This window comes from Lissotriton vulgaris, chromosome 12 (genome assembly GCF_964263255.1).
Source record: "Lissotriton vulgaris chromosome 12, aLisVul1.2, whole genome shotgun sequence".
Classification (NCBI taxonomy): Eukaryota; Metazoa; Chordata; class Amphibia; order Caudata; family Salamandridae; genus Lissotriton; species Lissotriton vulgaris.
In genome coordinates, this window is record NC_141700.1 from 496,161,100 (window position 1) to 496,177,963 (window position 16,864).

Below are 16,864 nucleotides of genomic sequence, written 5' to 3' on the forward strand. Positions count from 1 at the left end.
AACAAGAGAGGAAAATTGAGTTAGTATGCCTGAACTCAGAATCTTAAGATGCATCTTTTAGTAAGGATGGTTTTTACATTCTGGGTTTGAAAATACCACTTTTAGAAAGTTGGTATTTTCTTGCTTACCATACAGTGTGCCTCTGCTAGGTTTATGTATTGACTGTCTTGCTGTGGAGTGACAGGGGCTGGGGATGTGCATTCTGTTCAGACAGCCACTTGGGTGGGTGAGGGGTGTACTGCCTTTCCAGGGTGATTCAGGGCTGTATTCAGAGTAAAGGGGGGATTTATTTCACACCTGAATGGGCCTGGACTGCCTAAGACAATGCTGTATCCACCTCCTGCCGGGCAGCTGCACCAGAAAGGACAGAACTGGCTCAGGCTGGGCATAGATAGTCTCTGCCTCCAGAGAACAAAGGATTTTGTACTCTAAAGAGTGTGGCCCAGACCTCAGACTTTTAGATTACTTCTGGGATTCAAGAGGAACCTTTGCCAAGGAGAAGAGCATGAGAAGCTGAGAAGTACTGCCCCTTTGCTGTGTGGTGTCTGGGGTTGGCCTGCAGTTGTTGTTTCTGCCAAGTAAAGGACAATGACTTTGCTGTGTGTTGTGTCACCAAAATAGAGATTGACTCCTGTTCTGAAGTCTCAGGGACACAAAGACTTCACCCCCAGCTTCCCTGAACTTCCTTGCTGGGAGTTCTGACCTGCCAAGAGGTGCCTGCTGCTGTTCTGGGCCTCTGGAGGTTGTTCCTGTTGTTGGGAGCTGGAAAATTAATGCAACTAAGAGAAGCGTGACACATCCACACCTCTTTCCGACGCATTGCCTGCTTGCGGCTTGAGAAATCGCTGCATGCTGCATCAAGTGCACCAATCTACAGAGTCCGAGATCACCGCACAGATTCTGATGCAGATCCCGCTGTGTGGCTGCAAGAACCAACGCATCGTGGGACCAAGGCTGCAAGTACCAACGCATCCCTGATCCTCACGCATTGCATCTGGGTGCCACACCTGCAAGAATGCTGGGGCAGCAGTAAGAAATCGATGCATCACCTCCCCGCACAGCAAGAAACTGGCGCATCATAACCCCTCTAGTAAGGTACTGATGCATCACTGCCCCTGTGTGGCAGTAAGGCACCAACGCATCACCTCCCCTGAAGTAAGGAACCGACAAATCACCTTCCCTGCTACCGTTTTGGTTTGTGCGTGTGACGCATCCAAGGTTCCTTGGGTGAAAAGTGCTGCAACTGCAATTTGCTTTGAACAGAACTGTTTCTACCTTTTGAAAGTCATTTTTTTATTATTATATTGTGGATTTTTATTGTTTTGGTCTTGTTTCGTTTAGATAAAGATTACTTATTTTTCTAAACTGGTGTGGTGTCCATTTGTAGTGTTATCACTGTATTACTGTATGTGCGCACAAATGCTTTACACACTGCCGCTGCGATAAGCCTGTCTGCTCTTCTCAAGCAGGGGTTATTTTAGAAGTGTATCCCTCTTACCCTGACTAGGAAGAAGGGTCCCTACTTGGTCAAAAAGTACCTACGTCTGCCAATTAGAGACCCTCATTTCCAACATTAGTGGCAGCGGTGGGATAGAGACTTGCATTTGTGCCTTACATACAGTGATTGTGTACACTACTAGTGCAGTACAGACTATTAGGTAACCACATACAATTGGTTGTACTTTTTCTTCTGGGACTTTTTTGCACCTTAAGAACTGCCAATTTTTATCATGACAAAGAGAGCATCTATTTTATCAATTGACATTGAATGTGAAGAGGATATGGTAGAAACCAACACTGTGCCTCAACTAAAAGCCATTGGTAAGAAATTTTAAATCTGTAAGAGGCATCACCAGAAAGGATGAATACCAAAAGGCCTGGTTGGAATCCAGAGATGCTAGTCAGCAGGATGAGGAGCCTCTGGTGGAGGCTGAGAATTTAGATGGGCAGCAGGAAGGGCTATTGAGTCTGCCTGGGGTAGGGTACCTTCCAGAGATGGCAGCAGTGTGTCTTCAAGAGGTCTGTCTCCGGAGGAGGTGGAGAACAGAGAGAGAAATGTATTGCATGAGAGGGAGCTTGTTAAGCACAGGCTGGGGAAGGAGGCTAAGGAATTTGAGTTAGAGAAGCAAAAATTGCCTCTAGAAAACAAGAGGATACTCTTAGAGCATGAAAGAGGTTTAAAGGAGCTGGACATAAAGGCCAAGAGTGCAATTCCAATGATGGCAGCTTGTTTCCAGTGCCTGGAGAAGGGAAGATATACATCCACAAGGAAGTGATAAAGAATTTTGTAAAGAATGAGGAAATTGATCAGTAGTTTAAGGCGTATGAGGTAACAATGAGGTCCTACAGAATCCCTAAAAGAGACTGGGGAGCGGGGTTGTGTACGTGCTTCGTGACTGGAGGGAGGGAAACTTTGCTAGACTTACGCAGTGAAGATCAGATGTCTTATGTCCTAATGAAGGAAGCCTTGATCAGGAGGTATGGTTGACCGCAGAACAGTATAGGCAGAAGTTGAGGGCACGTAAGAAGCTTGAGTAAAGCACTTGGGTGGAGTATGTGTCCTATTTTTTTCAGAGCACTGATGGTTGAATGAAGGGTAACCAGGTAAATGATTTTCAGGGGCTCTATGATTTGAGTGCATGGAAGCACTTGTCTGGTAGTTGTTTTCCAGAGCTAAGCCAGCACTTGATTGACAGTAGGCTGACTGGCCCCAGGAAGCTTGCTGTGGAGGCGGACTGCTGGGTTCCCAGCAGAAGAGTGGTGGGGACAAGGGTAAACAAAAAGAGTTCCAAAAAGGCCCCCAAAGTAATCCCCAAGGGAACCAAGAAAAAGGTTCCCAGCCCCCCAATGAGAAGAAGCCATGGGTCCCTACAGGTAAGCCTACCCAAAAGGGCCCCAGCACGTTATGCTTGTAGTCAGATGGGCCACTTCATAGGGGATCCTAGATGTCCCAAAAAGGCCACCACTGCACCCACAGATGCACCGCTCCGTGAACTGACTAGTGTAGCCATGGGGGAGAAGTTGTGTTCCCAGGAGGGATGGGAGCCAGTATAGTTGACCCTGGTCTCACCAGGAGACAGTGAGATGGTCCCAAGAACACACCTGCCCGCTAACACTAAGAAATACAGGCAGTGGGTGACCATAAATGGCCAAAGGGTGCAGGCTCTAAGAGACACTGGAGCCACTGTGACAGTTGTCAGTTGTTGGCTAGTGTCTGAAGAGCATGTTATCCCCAAAGTACTCTACCCAGTAGTTGCAGCTGACAACTCAGAGCACCTCTTCAAAGTGCCACAGGTTCCCTTTGAGCAGGGAGGGGTCTTCTCAGGTACCTTGAAAGTAGTTGTTAGGCCAGCCATGCCTGTTGACTGTTTGCTAGGGATTGACCTCGCGAGTTCCCCTTGGGAGAAGGTGGAGCACAGTTCTTATTTGGAGATGTTGGGTCTGCTGAGTGGGTGTGTGTGACCACTTGGTCTATGGCAGCTGGTAAGGCAATCAAGAGGAACTGGAGCCTGAAAGAATGTCCCAGGTGCCTGCCAGAAAGAGAGGACGCAGGGGGTGCGGGAAAACAGCCCAAAGTTTCCCCCGTCCAGGAGGAGACAGACCTTGAGGGGGATGCCCTTAAACCTACTGGAGAGCAAGTGGCCAAACTGAGGGACCTGCCTGAGCCGGCCCATTGGCAGCAAGAAGGGGGCCCCTCCAGGGTGGAATTATGCAAGGAGCAGCAGGAATGACCCACTCTTACTGGCTTGCAGCTGCAGGCAGCAAGCCAGACAGCAGGTGATCAGTCTGGGTCACATTTGATTTACTGGGAGAATAGTCTCCTATATAGTGTGCCTAAGGTGGCTGAGCCTGGGTCAGCCCATATGCTGGTGGTACCCCAGTGCTTCAGAGCCTTCCTACTGGGTCTGGCTCATGATGTGCCTTTGAAATGGCATTTGGGGCAGGTGAAGACCTTTAACATTTTTGGCTGGGAGAAAGTTCCCAGTAAACCTCCTCAGGATGTATATAGCTACATGCTGGCCTTCAGGAATCAGACTAAGCGCTTCAGACAACTCGCTCAGGCGAATCTGGAAGCCAGCCAGGAAGAGATGAAACGGTGGTATGATTAGAATGCCACTCTGATCGAGTTTCAGCCTGGCCAGAAGGTATGGGTCATGGCACCAGTGGAGCCTTGGGCGCTCCAGGACAACTGGACTGGGCTATTTGAAGTGGTGGAGCGCAAGGTTTAAGTCACTTTTCCAGTGGTCTTGTAGTCTCCAAGGAACCCTTTGTGGGTCCTACATGTGAACCGCCTTAAGCACAACTTGGAGAGGTCCAAAGTGGGCATGCTCCTAGCCACAGATGATGGAATGGAAAAGGAGACTGGGCCTCCCCTGACCTCCTGTCTGTTGAGGAGCATGATGGGTCAGTGGACGGTGTAAATCACTCCCCGCCCTGACACCTAAACAGCAGAGTGACTGCCACCAACTGTTGGGACAGTCACTCAGTGGTATGTCCATGATGTCGACACTAGGGACAGTTCTCCGGTAAAACACAAAATGTATCAGTTGACTGACAGGGTCAAAGCTAGCATCAAGGAGGAAGTCTCCAAGATGTTGGCTTTAGAGGTGATTGAGCCCTCCAACAGCCCTTGGTCCAGCCCAGTGGTCTTGGTCCCAAAGGTTGCCTCACCCGGCGCTACGCTAGAACTCCAGTTCTGTGTGGACTACCGAGGGCTCAATTCGGTCACCAGGACTGACACACATCCCATCCCCAGAGATTATGAGCTCATAGATCGGTTGAGAGCTGCCAAGTACCTCAGTACGTTTGACTTAACATTTGGGTACTGGCAGATTGCCTTATATTGTGGGACAAAGGAGAAGTCTGCATTTTCAACACCAGAGGTGCCCTATGAGTTCCGGGTGATGCCATTTGGATTGAAGAATGCCCCTGCCACCTTTCAGAGGTTGGTCAAACAGGTGTTGGACGGGCTGGAGGATTTCAGTGCCACCTACCTGGATGACATTCCAGTGTCCAGTGCCACTTGGGAAGAACATTCGTGTCACCTCTGAGAAGTGTTGAAAGCTCTGCAGAGGGCAGGCCTCACAATCCAGCCCATTAAGTGCCAGATCAGGTAGTGATCAGTGGTGTACTTGGAACACCAGGTAGGGAGTGGCCAGGTGGTGCCCCTACAGCCAAAGATTGATACCATTCTGGTTTGGGAACCCCACCAAGATCCAGACAGTGGCGAGAGCTTTCTTAGGCCTCACCGGGTATTACAGGAGGTTTGTCAAGGAATATGGCACCAGTGTTGCCCCCTTGACTGAGCTGACTTCCAGGAAGCAGCCCAGTAAGGTGAACTGGACTGACGCCTGTCAGAAAGATTTTGATGCCCTGAAGTCTGCCATTTGCACGTCGCCCGTGCTCAAGGCACACAACTTCTTGAAGGAATTTGTGGTGCAGACTGATGCTTCAGAGCATGGCGTGGGAGCTGTGCCCTCACAACTAAATGAGGAGGCCCCAGACCAACCTATAGCCTTCATTAGTAGGAGGTTACTTCCACAGGAACAGAGGTGAAGTGCGATTAAGATTGAAGCTTTTTCTGTGGTCTAGGTACTGAAGAAGCTGAGGCCCTAATTGTTTGGGACTCTCCTCCGGGTTCAGACCAACCAAAGGCCCCTCAGGTCGTTTATGCAAATGAGGGGTGAAAACCCAAAGTTGTTTGAGTTGGTCCATTTCCCTACAGGGGATGGACTTCACGGTGGAACAACACCCTGTTACAGAACACCCCAATGCTGATGGTCTGTCCAGATTTTCCCCCCTCATTTCAGCTGGAGGGGACACAAGTTAGACCTGGCATTCTTGTTGTGGGTTTCCCCTGTATTATTGCCTTTGCCTAGTGTGTTTTTGCTGTGTGTTAGACTTCGTTTTGCTGGTCTGGATTCTTTGGGCACTTTGCCACTGCTGTTCAGTGCCAAAGTGCAGGTGCTCCCTTTGTAAATTGTTGTCATGGATTAATGTTTCCATAATTGCCTTATTTGATTTACTATTAAGTCCTTATTACAGTGTACTGTGTGTGCTTGAGGCCTGTAAACCAAATGTTGCTAGTGGGCTTACTTTAACAAGAAGGGGTTGGGCCCTAAACTTCACCCAAACTAGGCCTCTTCAATAGTTACAAACAACAAAGTGTTGGGGTGCGTGCTATTTGGATGAAAAAGATTAATACAAAACCACCTGAACTACTAGAGTGGTTTTGTGTGTTTATTACACTTTCATGAATTAGCCAAATTTAGATATAAACATTCGATATTTTTTGGTCATATCATGACCAAGCAAAAGAACACATGTGAAATAATACACACAACATGAATAACAAAATAGAAAAGCACAAAAAACGTACAAACAGTTACACAGTGTTACAGACAAGTGGAGGTAACCAGTCCTTTGAATGTGCAGTGAGATGTGGCGGCACAGACAATTTTCAATTTCAAAGGCTGCAACCTGCCAACAGCAGCTAGTCATGTAAAACAATTGCAACAGGCAGATAGCCCTGTTTGCATACTATATAAGTCTGTAGTTGAAGATTAGAGTTGTGACTAGCTAAGTAGGGTCAACGTCAAGTCAAAGTCAAAAAGTTTATTTGTATTGGTACTCGACAGAGGACCACAAATATACAGTTTACAGAAATAAGAGATAATTTCACATTAATCAATAGAATGGTAAAAAAGATTTTAAAAAATTATAGAAATTGTAGCAAACAAATTCATTTGGTGGCTGTTTACACAACTCTAGTAGTTCACTCACTCGTGTAATTCTGCAGGTGCGATAAATAGGGGCAAGGTATCTTGTGCGTGCTATAGTTACTTTTGAACTAGGACATACAAACAGCAAGTGCTCAATGTTTTGGTCACCCCCTTCACACAAGGGACATAGCGACGATCCTCCTGGCAACCATCTTACTGTATTGGTTAATACGGTTAGGATGCCCAATCTTAACATAGTGACTGACCTCCTTGCGCCATGGGTCAAAGAAAACCCGATGTATGGGTGAGTATGTTGGTATTCCAGTGAGTCTACATAGGATTTATATGTTGACAATTTTTTACAGTGTTCGTAGTCTAGTTCATAGCTTAGCTTCGGGGTGAAACATTTTAAGAAAAGTTTCATTTGGGCTGCTGACCAACTGAGCAAAATGTCCGGGCTAATTTTTGCCATTTTGAATATAGCTGTCATATTGTTTAAAAAAGTCTGATTTTTTGCTTCATCGTCAAAGGTTTCATTTTTCAGTAGGTATCTTAAGGTGCCCTCCTTTGCATGGAGAAGATTGTAGGTCCACCTAATTACATTGGCTACCGCTGTGGCGTAGGAGCTTGTAATGGAGAATTCTAGTCGCAGAGCTTGAACTGGTATGGAATCAGAGACCTTCATTATTCTTTTTAAAATTTTTCCCTCTTTACGATCCATATAGGTCCATTGTTTTATTGGAATATACTCTGTTGCGTATGATAACACAGGGGGAATTTTTACTTTATATATTTTTATCAGAGAGGAAAAGTGCCTGTTCCCAGTAGAACGATAAAGTCTTAAGAGGGCCTCAGCGTGTACTTCAGATTTCCTCATTAAGTTTTCTATCTGTTTTACATTTGATGTGTTCTTGGAGAGAATCCTGCCGAGATAAGGATATTCGTTAACTATTTCTATTTTTTCTCCTCCTAGGCTCCAACTGAACTTAGCACTTGATTTCTTCCCCGAGAAGACCACAATTTTTGTTTTCTTTAAATTTGGGATTAAAAAGTTTGCTTTTGAGTAATTGTAAAGAATGTCCAGTGATTTTTGCAAACCGAAGGGAGTAAGGTCAAGCATCACTATATCGTCAGCATAGAGTAGTGCATGTATGCTTTGCTTAGCGATTTTTGGGGGTAAACTTGAGCCCTGCTGTAACTGTTTGGGCAAGTCGCTAAGGTATGAGGAGAATAGTATCGGGGCCAGGAGACACCCTTGCTTTAGTCCATTAGCTGTGTTTATCCTTTTCGTTAAACCTTTTTCTCCCCCCATTTGTACTTGGCACCAGGTGCTGGTGTGAAGATTTACTATGGTTTGGAGCAATTGTTCTGGGATTCCAAGTCCCCTGAGCTTGTGCCATAAGGTTGGTCGATCAACACGGTCGAACGCAGTCGAGTAGTCTATGAATGCTGCGTATACTGCCTGAGATTTTCCCATTACATATTTGTCTAATATTGTCTGGATGATAGCAATATTATCTGTAACAGAATGTTTCGGCCTAAAACCAGCTTGGAACATTGGAATTATATCCAGCGCAAAAGCCCAATCCTTTAGTCGTTGTAAAACCTCTGCTGCAAAGATTTTTCCTACAGCATCCATTAGTGCTATTTGTCGATAATTCCCTGCAATGATCTTGCTCCCCTTTTTGTGTATTGGGATGATAATACTCCCCTGCCAAGATTTTGGAATTTGTCCAGTTTTGAAAATATGGTTGAATAGGATCGATAACAACTGGCTCCACTCCTTTGAGTTTGCTTGAAAAATCTTTATTGGTATCTGGTCTGGGCCAGAGGCACCTGTTTTTCTTGCTTTTCGGATATTCCATTCCACTGAGGTTGCTGTAATTTTGAATATTTGTGAGTTATCTTTTTCCTCATTTTTGTCTGGACTTTTTCCAACAGCGCTAATCGGGCTTGCTTTGTACAGGTCAGTCAGGTAAGTTTCCCAATCCTTCGGTGGAACAGGTATTGTTTGGAGTTTCTTTTTTGTGCCTGTTATTTTGGCTATGAGGGACCAATATTTGCATTGATTATTTTCTTTTGCAGCTATTTGGATGTCAACCCAGTTACGATCTTGTATTGCTTTTTTATTTCTTTGCTTCTCTCTTCTCAGTTTATTTTTTAATTTATTGATTTCTTTCTCAGTAGACGGGGAAAAGTTCATGTATTGAGCACGTACAAGTTTGTTCAATTTTTTCTTCGTGATAGAATTTTGGGTTTTATTTTTATTGTGATTTTGATTATTCCACCTATTATCTCCTGGAGTGGCACTATGCAGTTTATCTAATAGAAAATTTTTGAGCTCCTTAATTATATATTCAAAATTTTCTATTGGGTCTTCCGAGATTGTTTTCGCTAGGAGTTGAGTATGCTCAATCGATGTAGAAATTCTGTCCAGAGTTTTAGAGCTCCAGAAAATTTGTCTCTGTTCACTTTTTATCAAGACAGAACTTCTATAAAACATTATCTGACTATCAAATGATGTTTGAGGCATCCATTCAGTAGTTAGATTCAGTAACGCATGGTCACTCTCTAGACTAAACTTTACTTGTAAGTATGTGGCAGTCTCCAGTAGATTCATGCTGCAGATGATGTAATCAATGATAGAAAAGCTTCCGTTACCCCGTCTGGTGTATGATGCCGGAATGTCACCTTCTATATTGCCATTCAGGATTACTCCATTTAGATTAGGTAATGTTGATAGTATTAGTTTGCCTCTTTTATCGGTTTTTGTGCCTTTAGGGAATTGTGGAGTTGAAAATTCGACAAATTCCTCATTATATAATTGAACCCATTTGCTAATTTCAAAATTAGAAATTTTGCCATTTAGATCACCTGCGATTATATATGGTATGTGGAATTGTTCTTCTACTATCTGTATAATAGTTTCCATGATATCCAGAAATGTAATATCTTGTTTCTTACCGGGAGGGGCATATACATTGAAAAGCAAGATTGCCTTTTTGGATGCTGCATTATGTATTTTTAAGAAAATCTTGATGCATTGCAGGTTGTCTGAATTGGTCTGAACAACTTCCTGGGCCCACATGTATTCTTCCCTCAATAGAATGGCCAAACCACCTTTTGCATGGCCCCGGTTGGGGGCTTTAGCTGGGATATCGTAAACATAATAACTTTTCTGAAAAAATGATTCAGTTGCCCAGGTTTCTTGCAGCATCAGGATATCTGGATGATTACTTATGGCTTCCGACATTTTATTCTTAGTTTTTCCTGCCATGTTCCACGATATTATTTTTAAACCATTGTTAAACAGATTGTCCTGGGCGTGTGGAAAATTTATTACTATTCAAGGTCTCAGATACCCATGACCACGACTTTATACATTCGCTGTAATCCTTTTCTTTTGAGTCTTGATGCCATACTGCCCTTTCACCATTTTCCACCTGTATTTTTAGAATGTCTTTCCCTAAGTGATTAATTCCTGAGGTCGTCACTCCAGTCACGTCAGTATTTCTTAGATGATTTTTGTATTGAGAATTAGAGATTAATCGTATTTGGTCGTCGTACCATGAAGGGATTTTGTTTTCTATTGGATCCACTCTTTCGATGACATCGTATCCATGTTTATGTAATGTCTCTTTTTCATTAAGTATGATCCCGGGAAGAACAGATGACCAGAAGGTTACTGTTACTATTTTGTTATTGTCTTGTTTCAGGAAAATTACTAAATCTATTTCATTACTATTCAAGGATTTCAGAGGCTTTATGTAGTGAAGGAGGTTGATGACCCTTCTTCTATTAAGTGGAACTGTATCCGTTGGAAAAAGTTCTTCAAGTTGAAGTGTTTTGGAATATGGCACTTCCGCTTCATGTTGGTATTTTTCTTCATTTTTTCTTTCACATGTGTTTTGGTATACTGTTTTTTCGAAAAGCTTGTGTGGAAGATATTCTTTTGCTGTTGGGTCCAATAGTTGTAATTTCTCTTCATTTTTTCTGTAGCTGGTTTCCATTTTTTCAAGAGGTTGAGGCTTTATAGTTTCAACTACTTGTACTTCTTGTGTTTTATTGACAGTTAAAAGTTTTTGGAATTTTAACTTGCGGTTTTTCTTTTTATGGATCCGTCTTAAAGGCTTTTTCCTCCTTCTTTCTCCTTCAATTTGTACGGTTTCCGTTTTTTTGTTGGTTATTTCACCCTTTTCACTTTCTGATGTTTTATTAAGGCTGGCTTCTTGAGTGTTTTGAACAGTATCATTTTTTTGTGTATTTGTTTTTATTGGTTTTGAGAAAATTGGATATTGCCTTTCATTTTGGGGTATTTCCATAAATAATTTTTTTAAGGAGAATATTGTTGTTTCATGTTGGCTTTCTAACTTTCCCTTTTTTCGTTTTTGTACATCTGATGTCTGAGTACCACAGTCACGTTTTAATGTCTCCTTTTCAGTGTTATGATTACTTGTGTTATTCTTTTGCAGTTCATTGTTATTGGGTATCAGTTGTTTTTTTTCTATTTCAGGGAGTTCTTTTCTTTTCTTCTTTTCCTCTACTAAATGCTTTAATATTCCAATTTGAACATCCAAAGTTTGGTCCGAATTTTCTAATATATTTCCCAAAAAGGAAATGACCGACTCCAGTATTTCATGTAGTGAAAAGAGGGCTTTTGACATTGGTGTGACAATGTTAGCTGAATTATTGGTTTTTAAGTTAAAAGGGTCCATTGATGATTCAAGTGTAAGAGGTTGTTCAGGAGTTTTTAGCAGAGGACTATTAGTTAACTTAAACTCTGATTGATTTTCTGATATCTTTGATTTATTAGCACAAAGTTCTTCTAATTGGCATGAATTTCCGAAGCTTTTTATGGGTGTGGAGGATATTAGATGAATCACCTCTTGATCCTGGGATTGTAGATTTTGTGAGGAATCAGTGGTTTTTTTTAATGTTGTCAGATACCAAATTGCTCAAATTTAGAGTTGGTTCAGCTTTAATTTCAGTGCATATTTCTGCCCCTGTATATGTTAATGAATTGGGTGTATTTTCTGTCTCCAATAATTTCTTGTCTGTTTCCTCTTTAGATGTTAGAGCAGAAAAATATTCACTGATAGCCGGGGTCCGTGTTATGCGACCTTGTTTTATTGATTTATCTGTAGTTTTCCGTACCGCATCCTCGGTGCCCATACGTTTCATAAAAATAGTCCGTGATCGTAGTTTTTTAAGCCCCATTTCCTTTTCGTTTAGTTATATTGTTACTATCAAGCTACAAGACTATCTTCTATCGGCCCACTCTTAGCGAGCGAAATTTGTATCAATCACGTTTCTTGTTACAATATAGCTTTACGTTTCGAAAGCAGATGTTAGTGGGGTGGCCCGTCCCGTCCTTGTACATCCTCGGACGGCCACAGACGGCCCGCCCTTTGCCCGGGCTTAGCGCCGCGCTTAGTCCCGCGCGCGTCCCGCGTCGCGGTAAGGCTGATGTTGTTTTTATACGTATCGCCGGTGGGCGTGTCCGTGGGTGTGTCACCTGGGGGAAGAGGAACCAGCTGATCTGAACAGGGGTTGCTGGTCCTCGCAGTCCCCCGGGTTGGGCGTGTAGTTTCGCCCTGGCCTCTTACCCAATGGACTCCAGCTGGGAGCGTTGCACAGAGCCTGCCGACTGCAGCTCTCGCTCACACCAGCGAGTCCTCGGGGAGGCAGCACCTAAAACACGCAAAGTAGGTTGATCCGTCCTCTCAGAATACCGCCAGCACAGGCAGCAAGAAACAGCCAAAACAGGTGAGTGGCGCCCGCGAAGCGGGTGTCACGAATTTGAAGATCAAACTCGCCGGTGGGCGTGTCCGTGGGCGTGTCAACTGGGGGAAGAGGAACCAGCTGATCTGAACAGGGGTTGCTGGTCCTCGCAGTCCCCCGGGTTGGGCGTGTAGTTTCGCCCTGGCCTCTTACCCAATGGACTCCAGCTGGGAGCGTTGCACAGAGCCTGCCGACTGCAGCTCTCGCTCACACCAGCGAGTCCTCGGGGAGGCAGCACCTAAAACACGCAAAGTAGGTTGATCCGTCCTCTCAGAATACCGCCAGCACAGGCAGCAAGAAACAGCCAAAACAGGTGAGGAAGAACACAGTATTCAGGATTTTGGCAATGGAAGGGACGAACTCGACAGCCTTAAAGTACCATAGAGTCTGCACAGAGACTAACCCTTTCTAGCACAATCTGTGGATGCAGGTAGCAGCTGTTGCCTTTGTTTTGATGCACGAAGCTCTCCAAAGCCCTTACGTGCAGCTGCTGGAGCTAGTAGACACAACAAGTTTGAAGACTCATGAAGCTTCGAGCACTGAAAGCATAAATGCTTCTGGGTCAACGTGTTTCAGAGTCCCGAATTTCTTTAAGGGTTCTTCCTCAGGACCGGGACTAGGCCAAGCACTGCGATACACATAAAAAATACAAAAGAAGTAATTAGATAGCTGTCCCTAGTGTTAAAATTAGCCCTACTTATCGTTATAAGGATAATAAGTGTGTCCTTACCCTTCACGCTTGTGAAATAAACACAGCAATACGAAACCTGTGAGGGAACATACATCCTCTTTAAATGCAGGTTTCTGAAAATGGTAAAGAACAAAATATGGGCTTAGTAGAGCTGTTCAAAGAAGATCATTAGTATGAGTAGACTCTATTGAAATGGCACATTGTTTGTGGGGTAAATGTCCATGCAAAGCAGGACTTCTTAAACGTAGTTTAAAGCGCTGTTTAAGCTACATTTTACCCGTGTGAATGTCAATAAAGGTGGCCCTAAGGAGTGCCCACACTGTATTCTTTGACTAGTTGCGTGCCTTTAATTGTTGCCAAACAAAAAATTAAACAAAACTGTTACAACTTGCCTTTGAACCATGTGCTCTGTGGTGGATTGCAGTTGTCATAGAGAGAAGCTTGGAAAAGGTTTTACATTGTGGTGACCCTGTGTGAAGTAATTTAATATACTAGGTAAATCAAGCAAGCGGCTTGCTCAGTTATGACACTTTTAAGCGAACTGCTATAAACAGAACAACTGGCACCAATATTGAACGCACTTCATTCATGAAGGCGTCACCTGCAGACTCTTAGCGTGTCGGTTAAAAATCCATCAGTCAATTCCTAGATAAATTGAAACAAAGTGTGGGCGTGTGTGTGAATGCAGAGTGCACTCTCTCTAACGCGATTGAACAGATTCACGTAACTTGCCTGTTTCCAAAAGCTTGAGCAAGTCAAATTTCAGTCCGGAGTGCCCGATTCGCAGCGTCTCAGAAATGCGGAAGTTTAACAAAGCCGGCATTGGATCTAACTTGTAGATTCAGGTAATGTGATGGGCACATCGCATGATGGTACTAGTGGTCTGACAAAAGGGAAGAGTGATTGAAGGTGATTCTTTGAGGCTGTATCCAAGGAATAGTCTATTTATCTCGGACATCTCATTCAAGCCGGAAGAGTCAGTGTTGAATTTCATACTTAAATAGGCCTCTCTTTGGAGAAGTGTTCTTTCAAAGTCACCACCCCGATGGTTGAGTTTAATTACGCTGAGGACTGTCCAGTGAAAATCTTTTTCTGAATGGCCTAGATCTTGAAAGCGCGTGACAAGGGGTGCATTAGGTACTCTGTTCTTGATTCTCGAGCAGTGTTCAGTTATGCGCTGTCTGATGTCTTGTGTCGTTTTACCTATATAAACTAGCTGACACGGGCAGACGATCACATAGACCACATTCTTGGTCTTGCAAGTAGAAAATTCATCATGTCTCCATCTTTGAGGCCCATTGATGAACTCAGACACCTCTAGGGTCGAACTACAAGCCTGGCAGTTGCCGCTTTTGAGGTGTCTGGAAACTGGTTGCAGGTTGAAAAAAGGGCGTATTGATAAGTATTTGGAGATCTTTGTCAAGGGCCCAAATGTGGAGACACTTACTAGGCGAGTCATTGGTTTCTTAGCTTTCTTTTCAATCAAGACTTCACGTGGTTTGCTGGGATGTTTAGGCAGTTTGGAGGTGTACCCTTTGGCTCTCAGTTTCTCAGTTAGGGTTTGAGAATGGATCTCAGAATCCACCTTGTGTGTGCAATTCTGTCGTACACACAGGTACTGGCCGTATGGTAGATTGTATTTCAGACTTTTAGGGTGAAAGCTGTTGAAATGCAGTGCAGTATTCTTATCTGTGGGCTTGGTGTATAATGAGGTTATCAGTCCTGCTTCTGTAGGTCGTATGGGAAAATCAGACGAAGGTGCAGGACCATCAAACTCTAATCAGCAAAGAAGAAACAACAACAATTTTCTAGGAGGAGGCCAAGAACAGAAGAGAGAACGGTACAAACCCCAACCATGGGAAATGTGCATGAGGCGCCAACACTACAAATCGTGAATACAACAACCATTATCAACTTATCCACTAAAACAATAACGCGTGACCAAGAAGCCATTTTAAAACTTAGACTCAAATTTATTCCCAGCCAGAAACAAGATCTAGCCCACCTCAAAATGGAAGCTATGGAGTTGTTTAGAAAAATCAGGCTCCATACATTTTTCAAAGAAAAAGAACAGTTATCCACTGGAGAGAAGTCAGGTCTTCGTAATAAATCAACTTTTTGTCCTCCTCCCCACACCATTCCGAGGAACATCATTGCGTTCGAACAAATGGTTCTATCATCCCTCAATCAACTTAATCACCGAATGTTAGAAGTCGGGCTTTATGTGGGTTAGTGAAAACAACATCTCCCAGAAAGCTTAGAGGCAAGGGTGGTTTGTGCACTCTCCCACACTGCTCTAGGTCTAGTCATGTGACTATGTGGATTTAAACCAGCCACTGCGATACCTCCATGCTTGGCTTTACTTATTTGGTATCCTGCCCTGCTTTCGTCTTGGATTGTTTATCCTGGAATTCCTGCTCCTGTGATTTTGAGAGTGACTTGGCTGAGCTCGCTCTCTCTACAGTTTGGACTTCCTATTATCCTACTCCAATAGCGCGAGGACGCTGCTGATTACTCCCTCTGGATCCTCTCTGCTGTATTTTGGTAGTGCGTTCGTACTGCTACGTCTCCCCTTCCTTTTTGCTCCCGGAAGGTTTAAACAAAAGGACAACCTTTTCTCACCCAACGCATCAAGCTGACTTCGGGTTTTCAGCTGCATCAATTGAGTACGCCCCGGCTGCGTTTGCCTGGCCGCAGCTCTAGTAACAATAATCTTTGTTTCCATAGCTGACTCACGGAGAACCTTTCCTCTCTGATAACAGGCTCCGGTTTTCTAATGCAAGCCATTTCGTGTTTTCTTTTTTGTCCTGGTCTAAGAACAGGCGTGGTGCATTTTGGTAGCAGAGGCTGCTGTCAGTAATTCACGCTGCAGTGTTGTTTTCCCCAGAGTCTTGGTACATTTTAGTTTTTTGTTCCTGAGTCCGATTTATCTATAGCGCTGGAGTGCTTTCTGTCTGATTCAACTTAGGCGCTGAAGCGCTTCCTGTCGGATTCAACTTAGGCGCTGAAGCGCTTCCTGATTTATAAGAAAAAGGACAATGTTTTGAACTGTACTCAGACACTGAGCGGACGTATGCTCTATTGAAGTCTATCCTTTATTTTTGGACTACCAGAGAATTCTATCTCTACCTCTTGCCACTCGACCATCGTATAAGAGTGCTACCAGCCCTCAAAACAAGTAAGTGTGGAAGAGTGCACAATTTATATTGTTTGGCTAAGCAGTTATTATAGTAATAGTACAGACTCACTTTATTAACATAAACTGATAGTTGATGTTTATCTTTGTTCTAGATACTTCCTCCTCTTATTGGGTCTGGTCTTCTCCCTGCTGGCTGTGTGGGACTTATCTGGTGGTCCGCCTTGGGGACGCTAGCCTCCTCGAGTGTGTTTTCACCTAACACTGGGGTGTCTGTGTCTCTGAGAAAGGAGGGGGCGTTTTCTTCGCTCCCGGGGAACTGGTGCTTCGGCTGGAGGACCCTGTTTCAGGCCAACACCGAAAAACGTTTGTCAAAAGCATTATGACGATGTCGCAAAGACTGGCTATTAAGGAGTTGAAAGAGGATAAAGACATAATAATCAAACTCTCAGATAAAGGTGGAGCAACTGTGGTTTGGTCTAGAGAGGCCTACCTTGCAGAAGGACGCAAACACGTCTTCAACCATCGTGGATG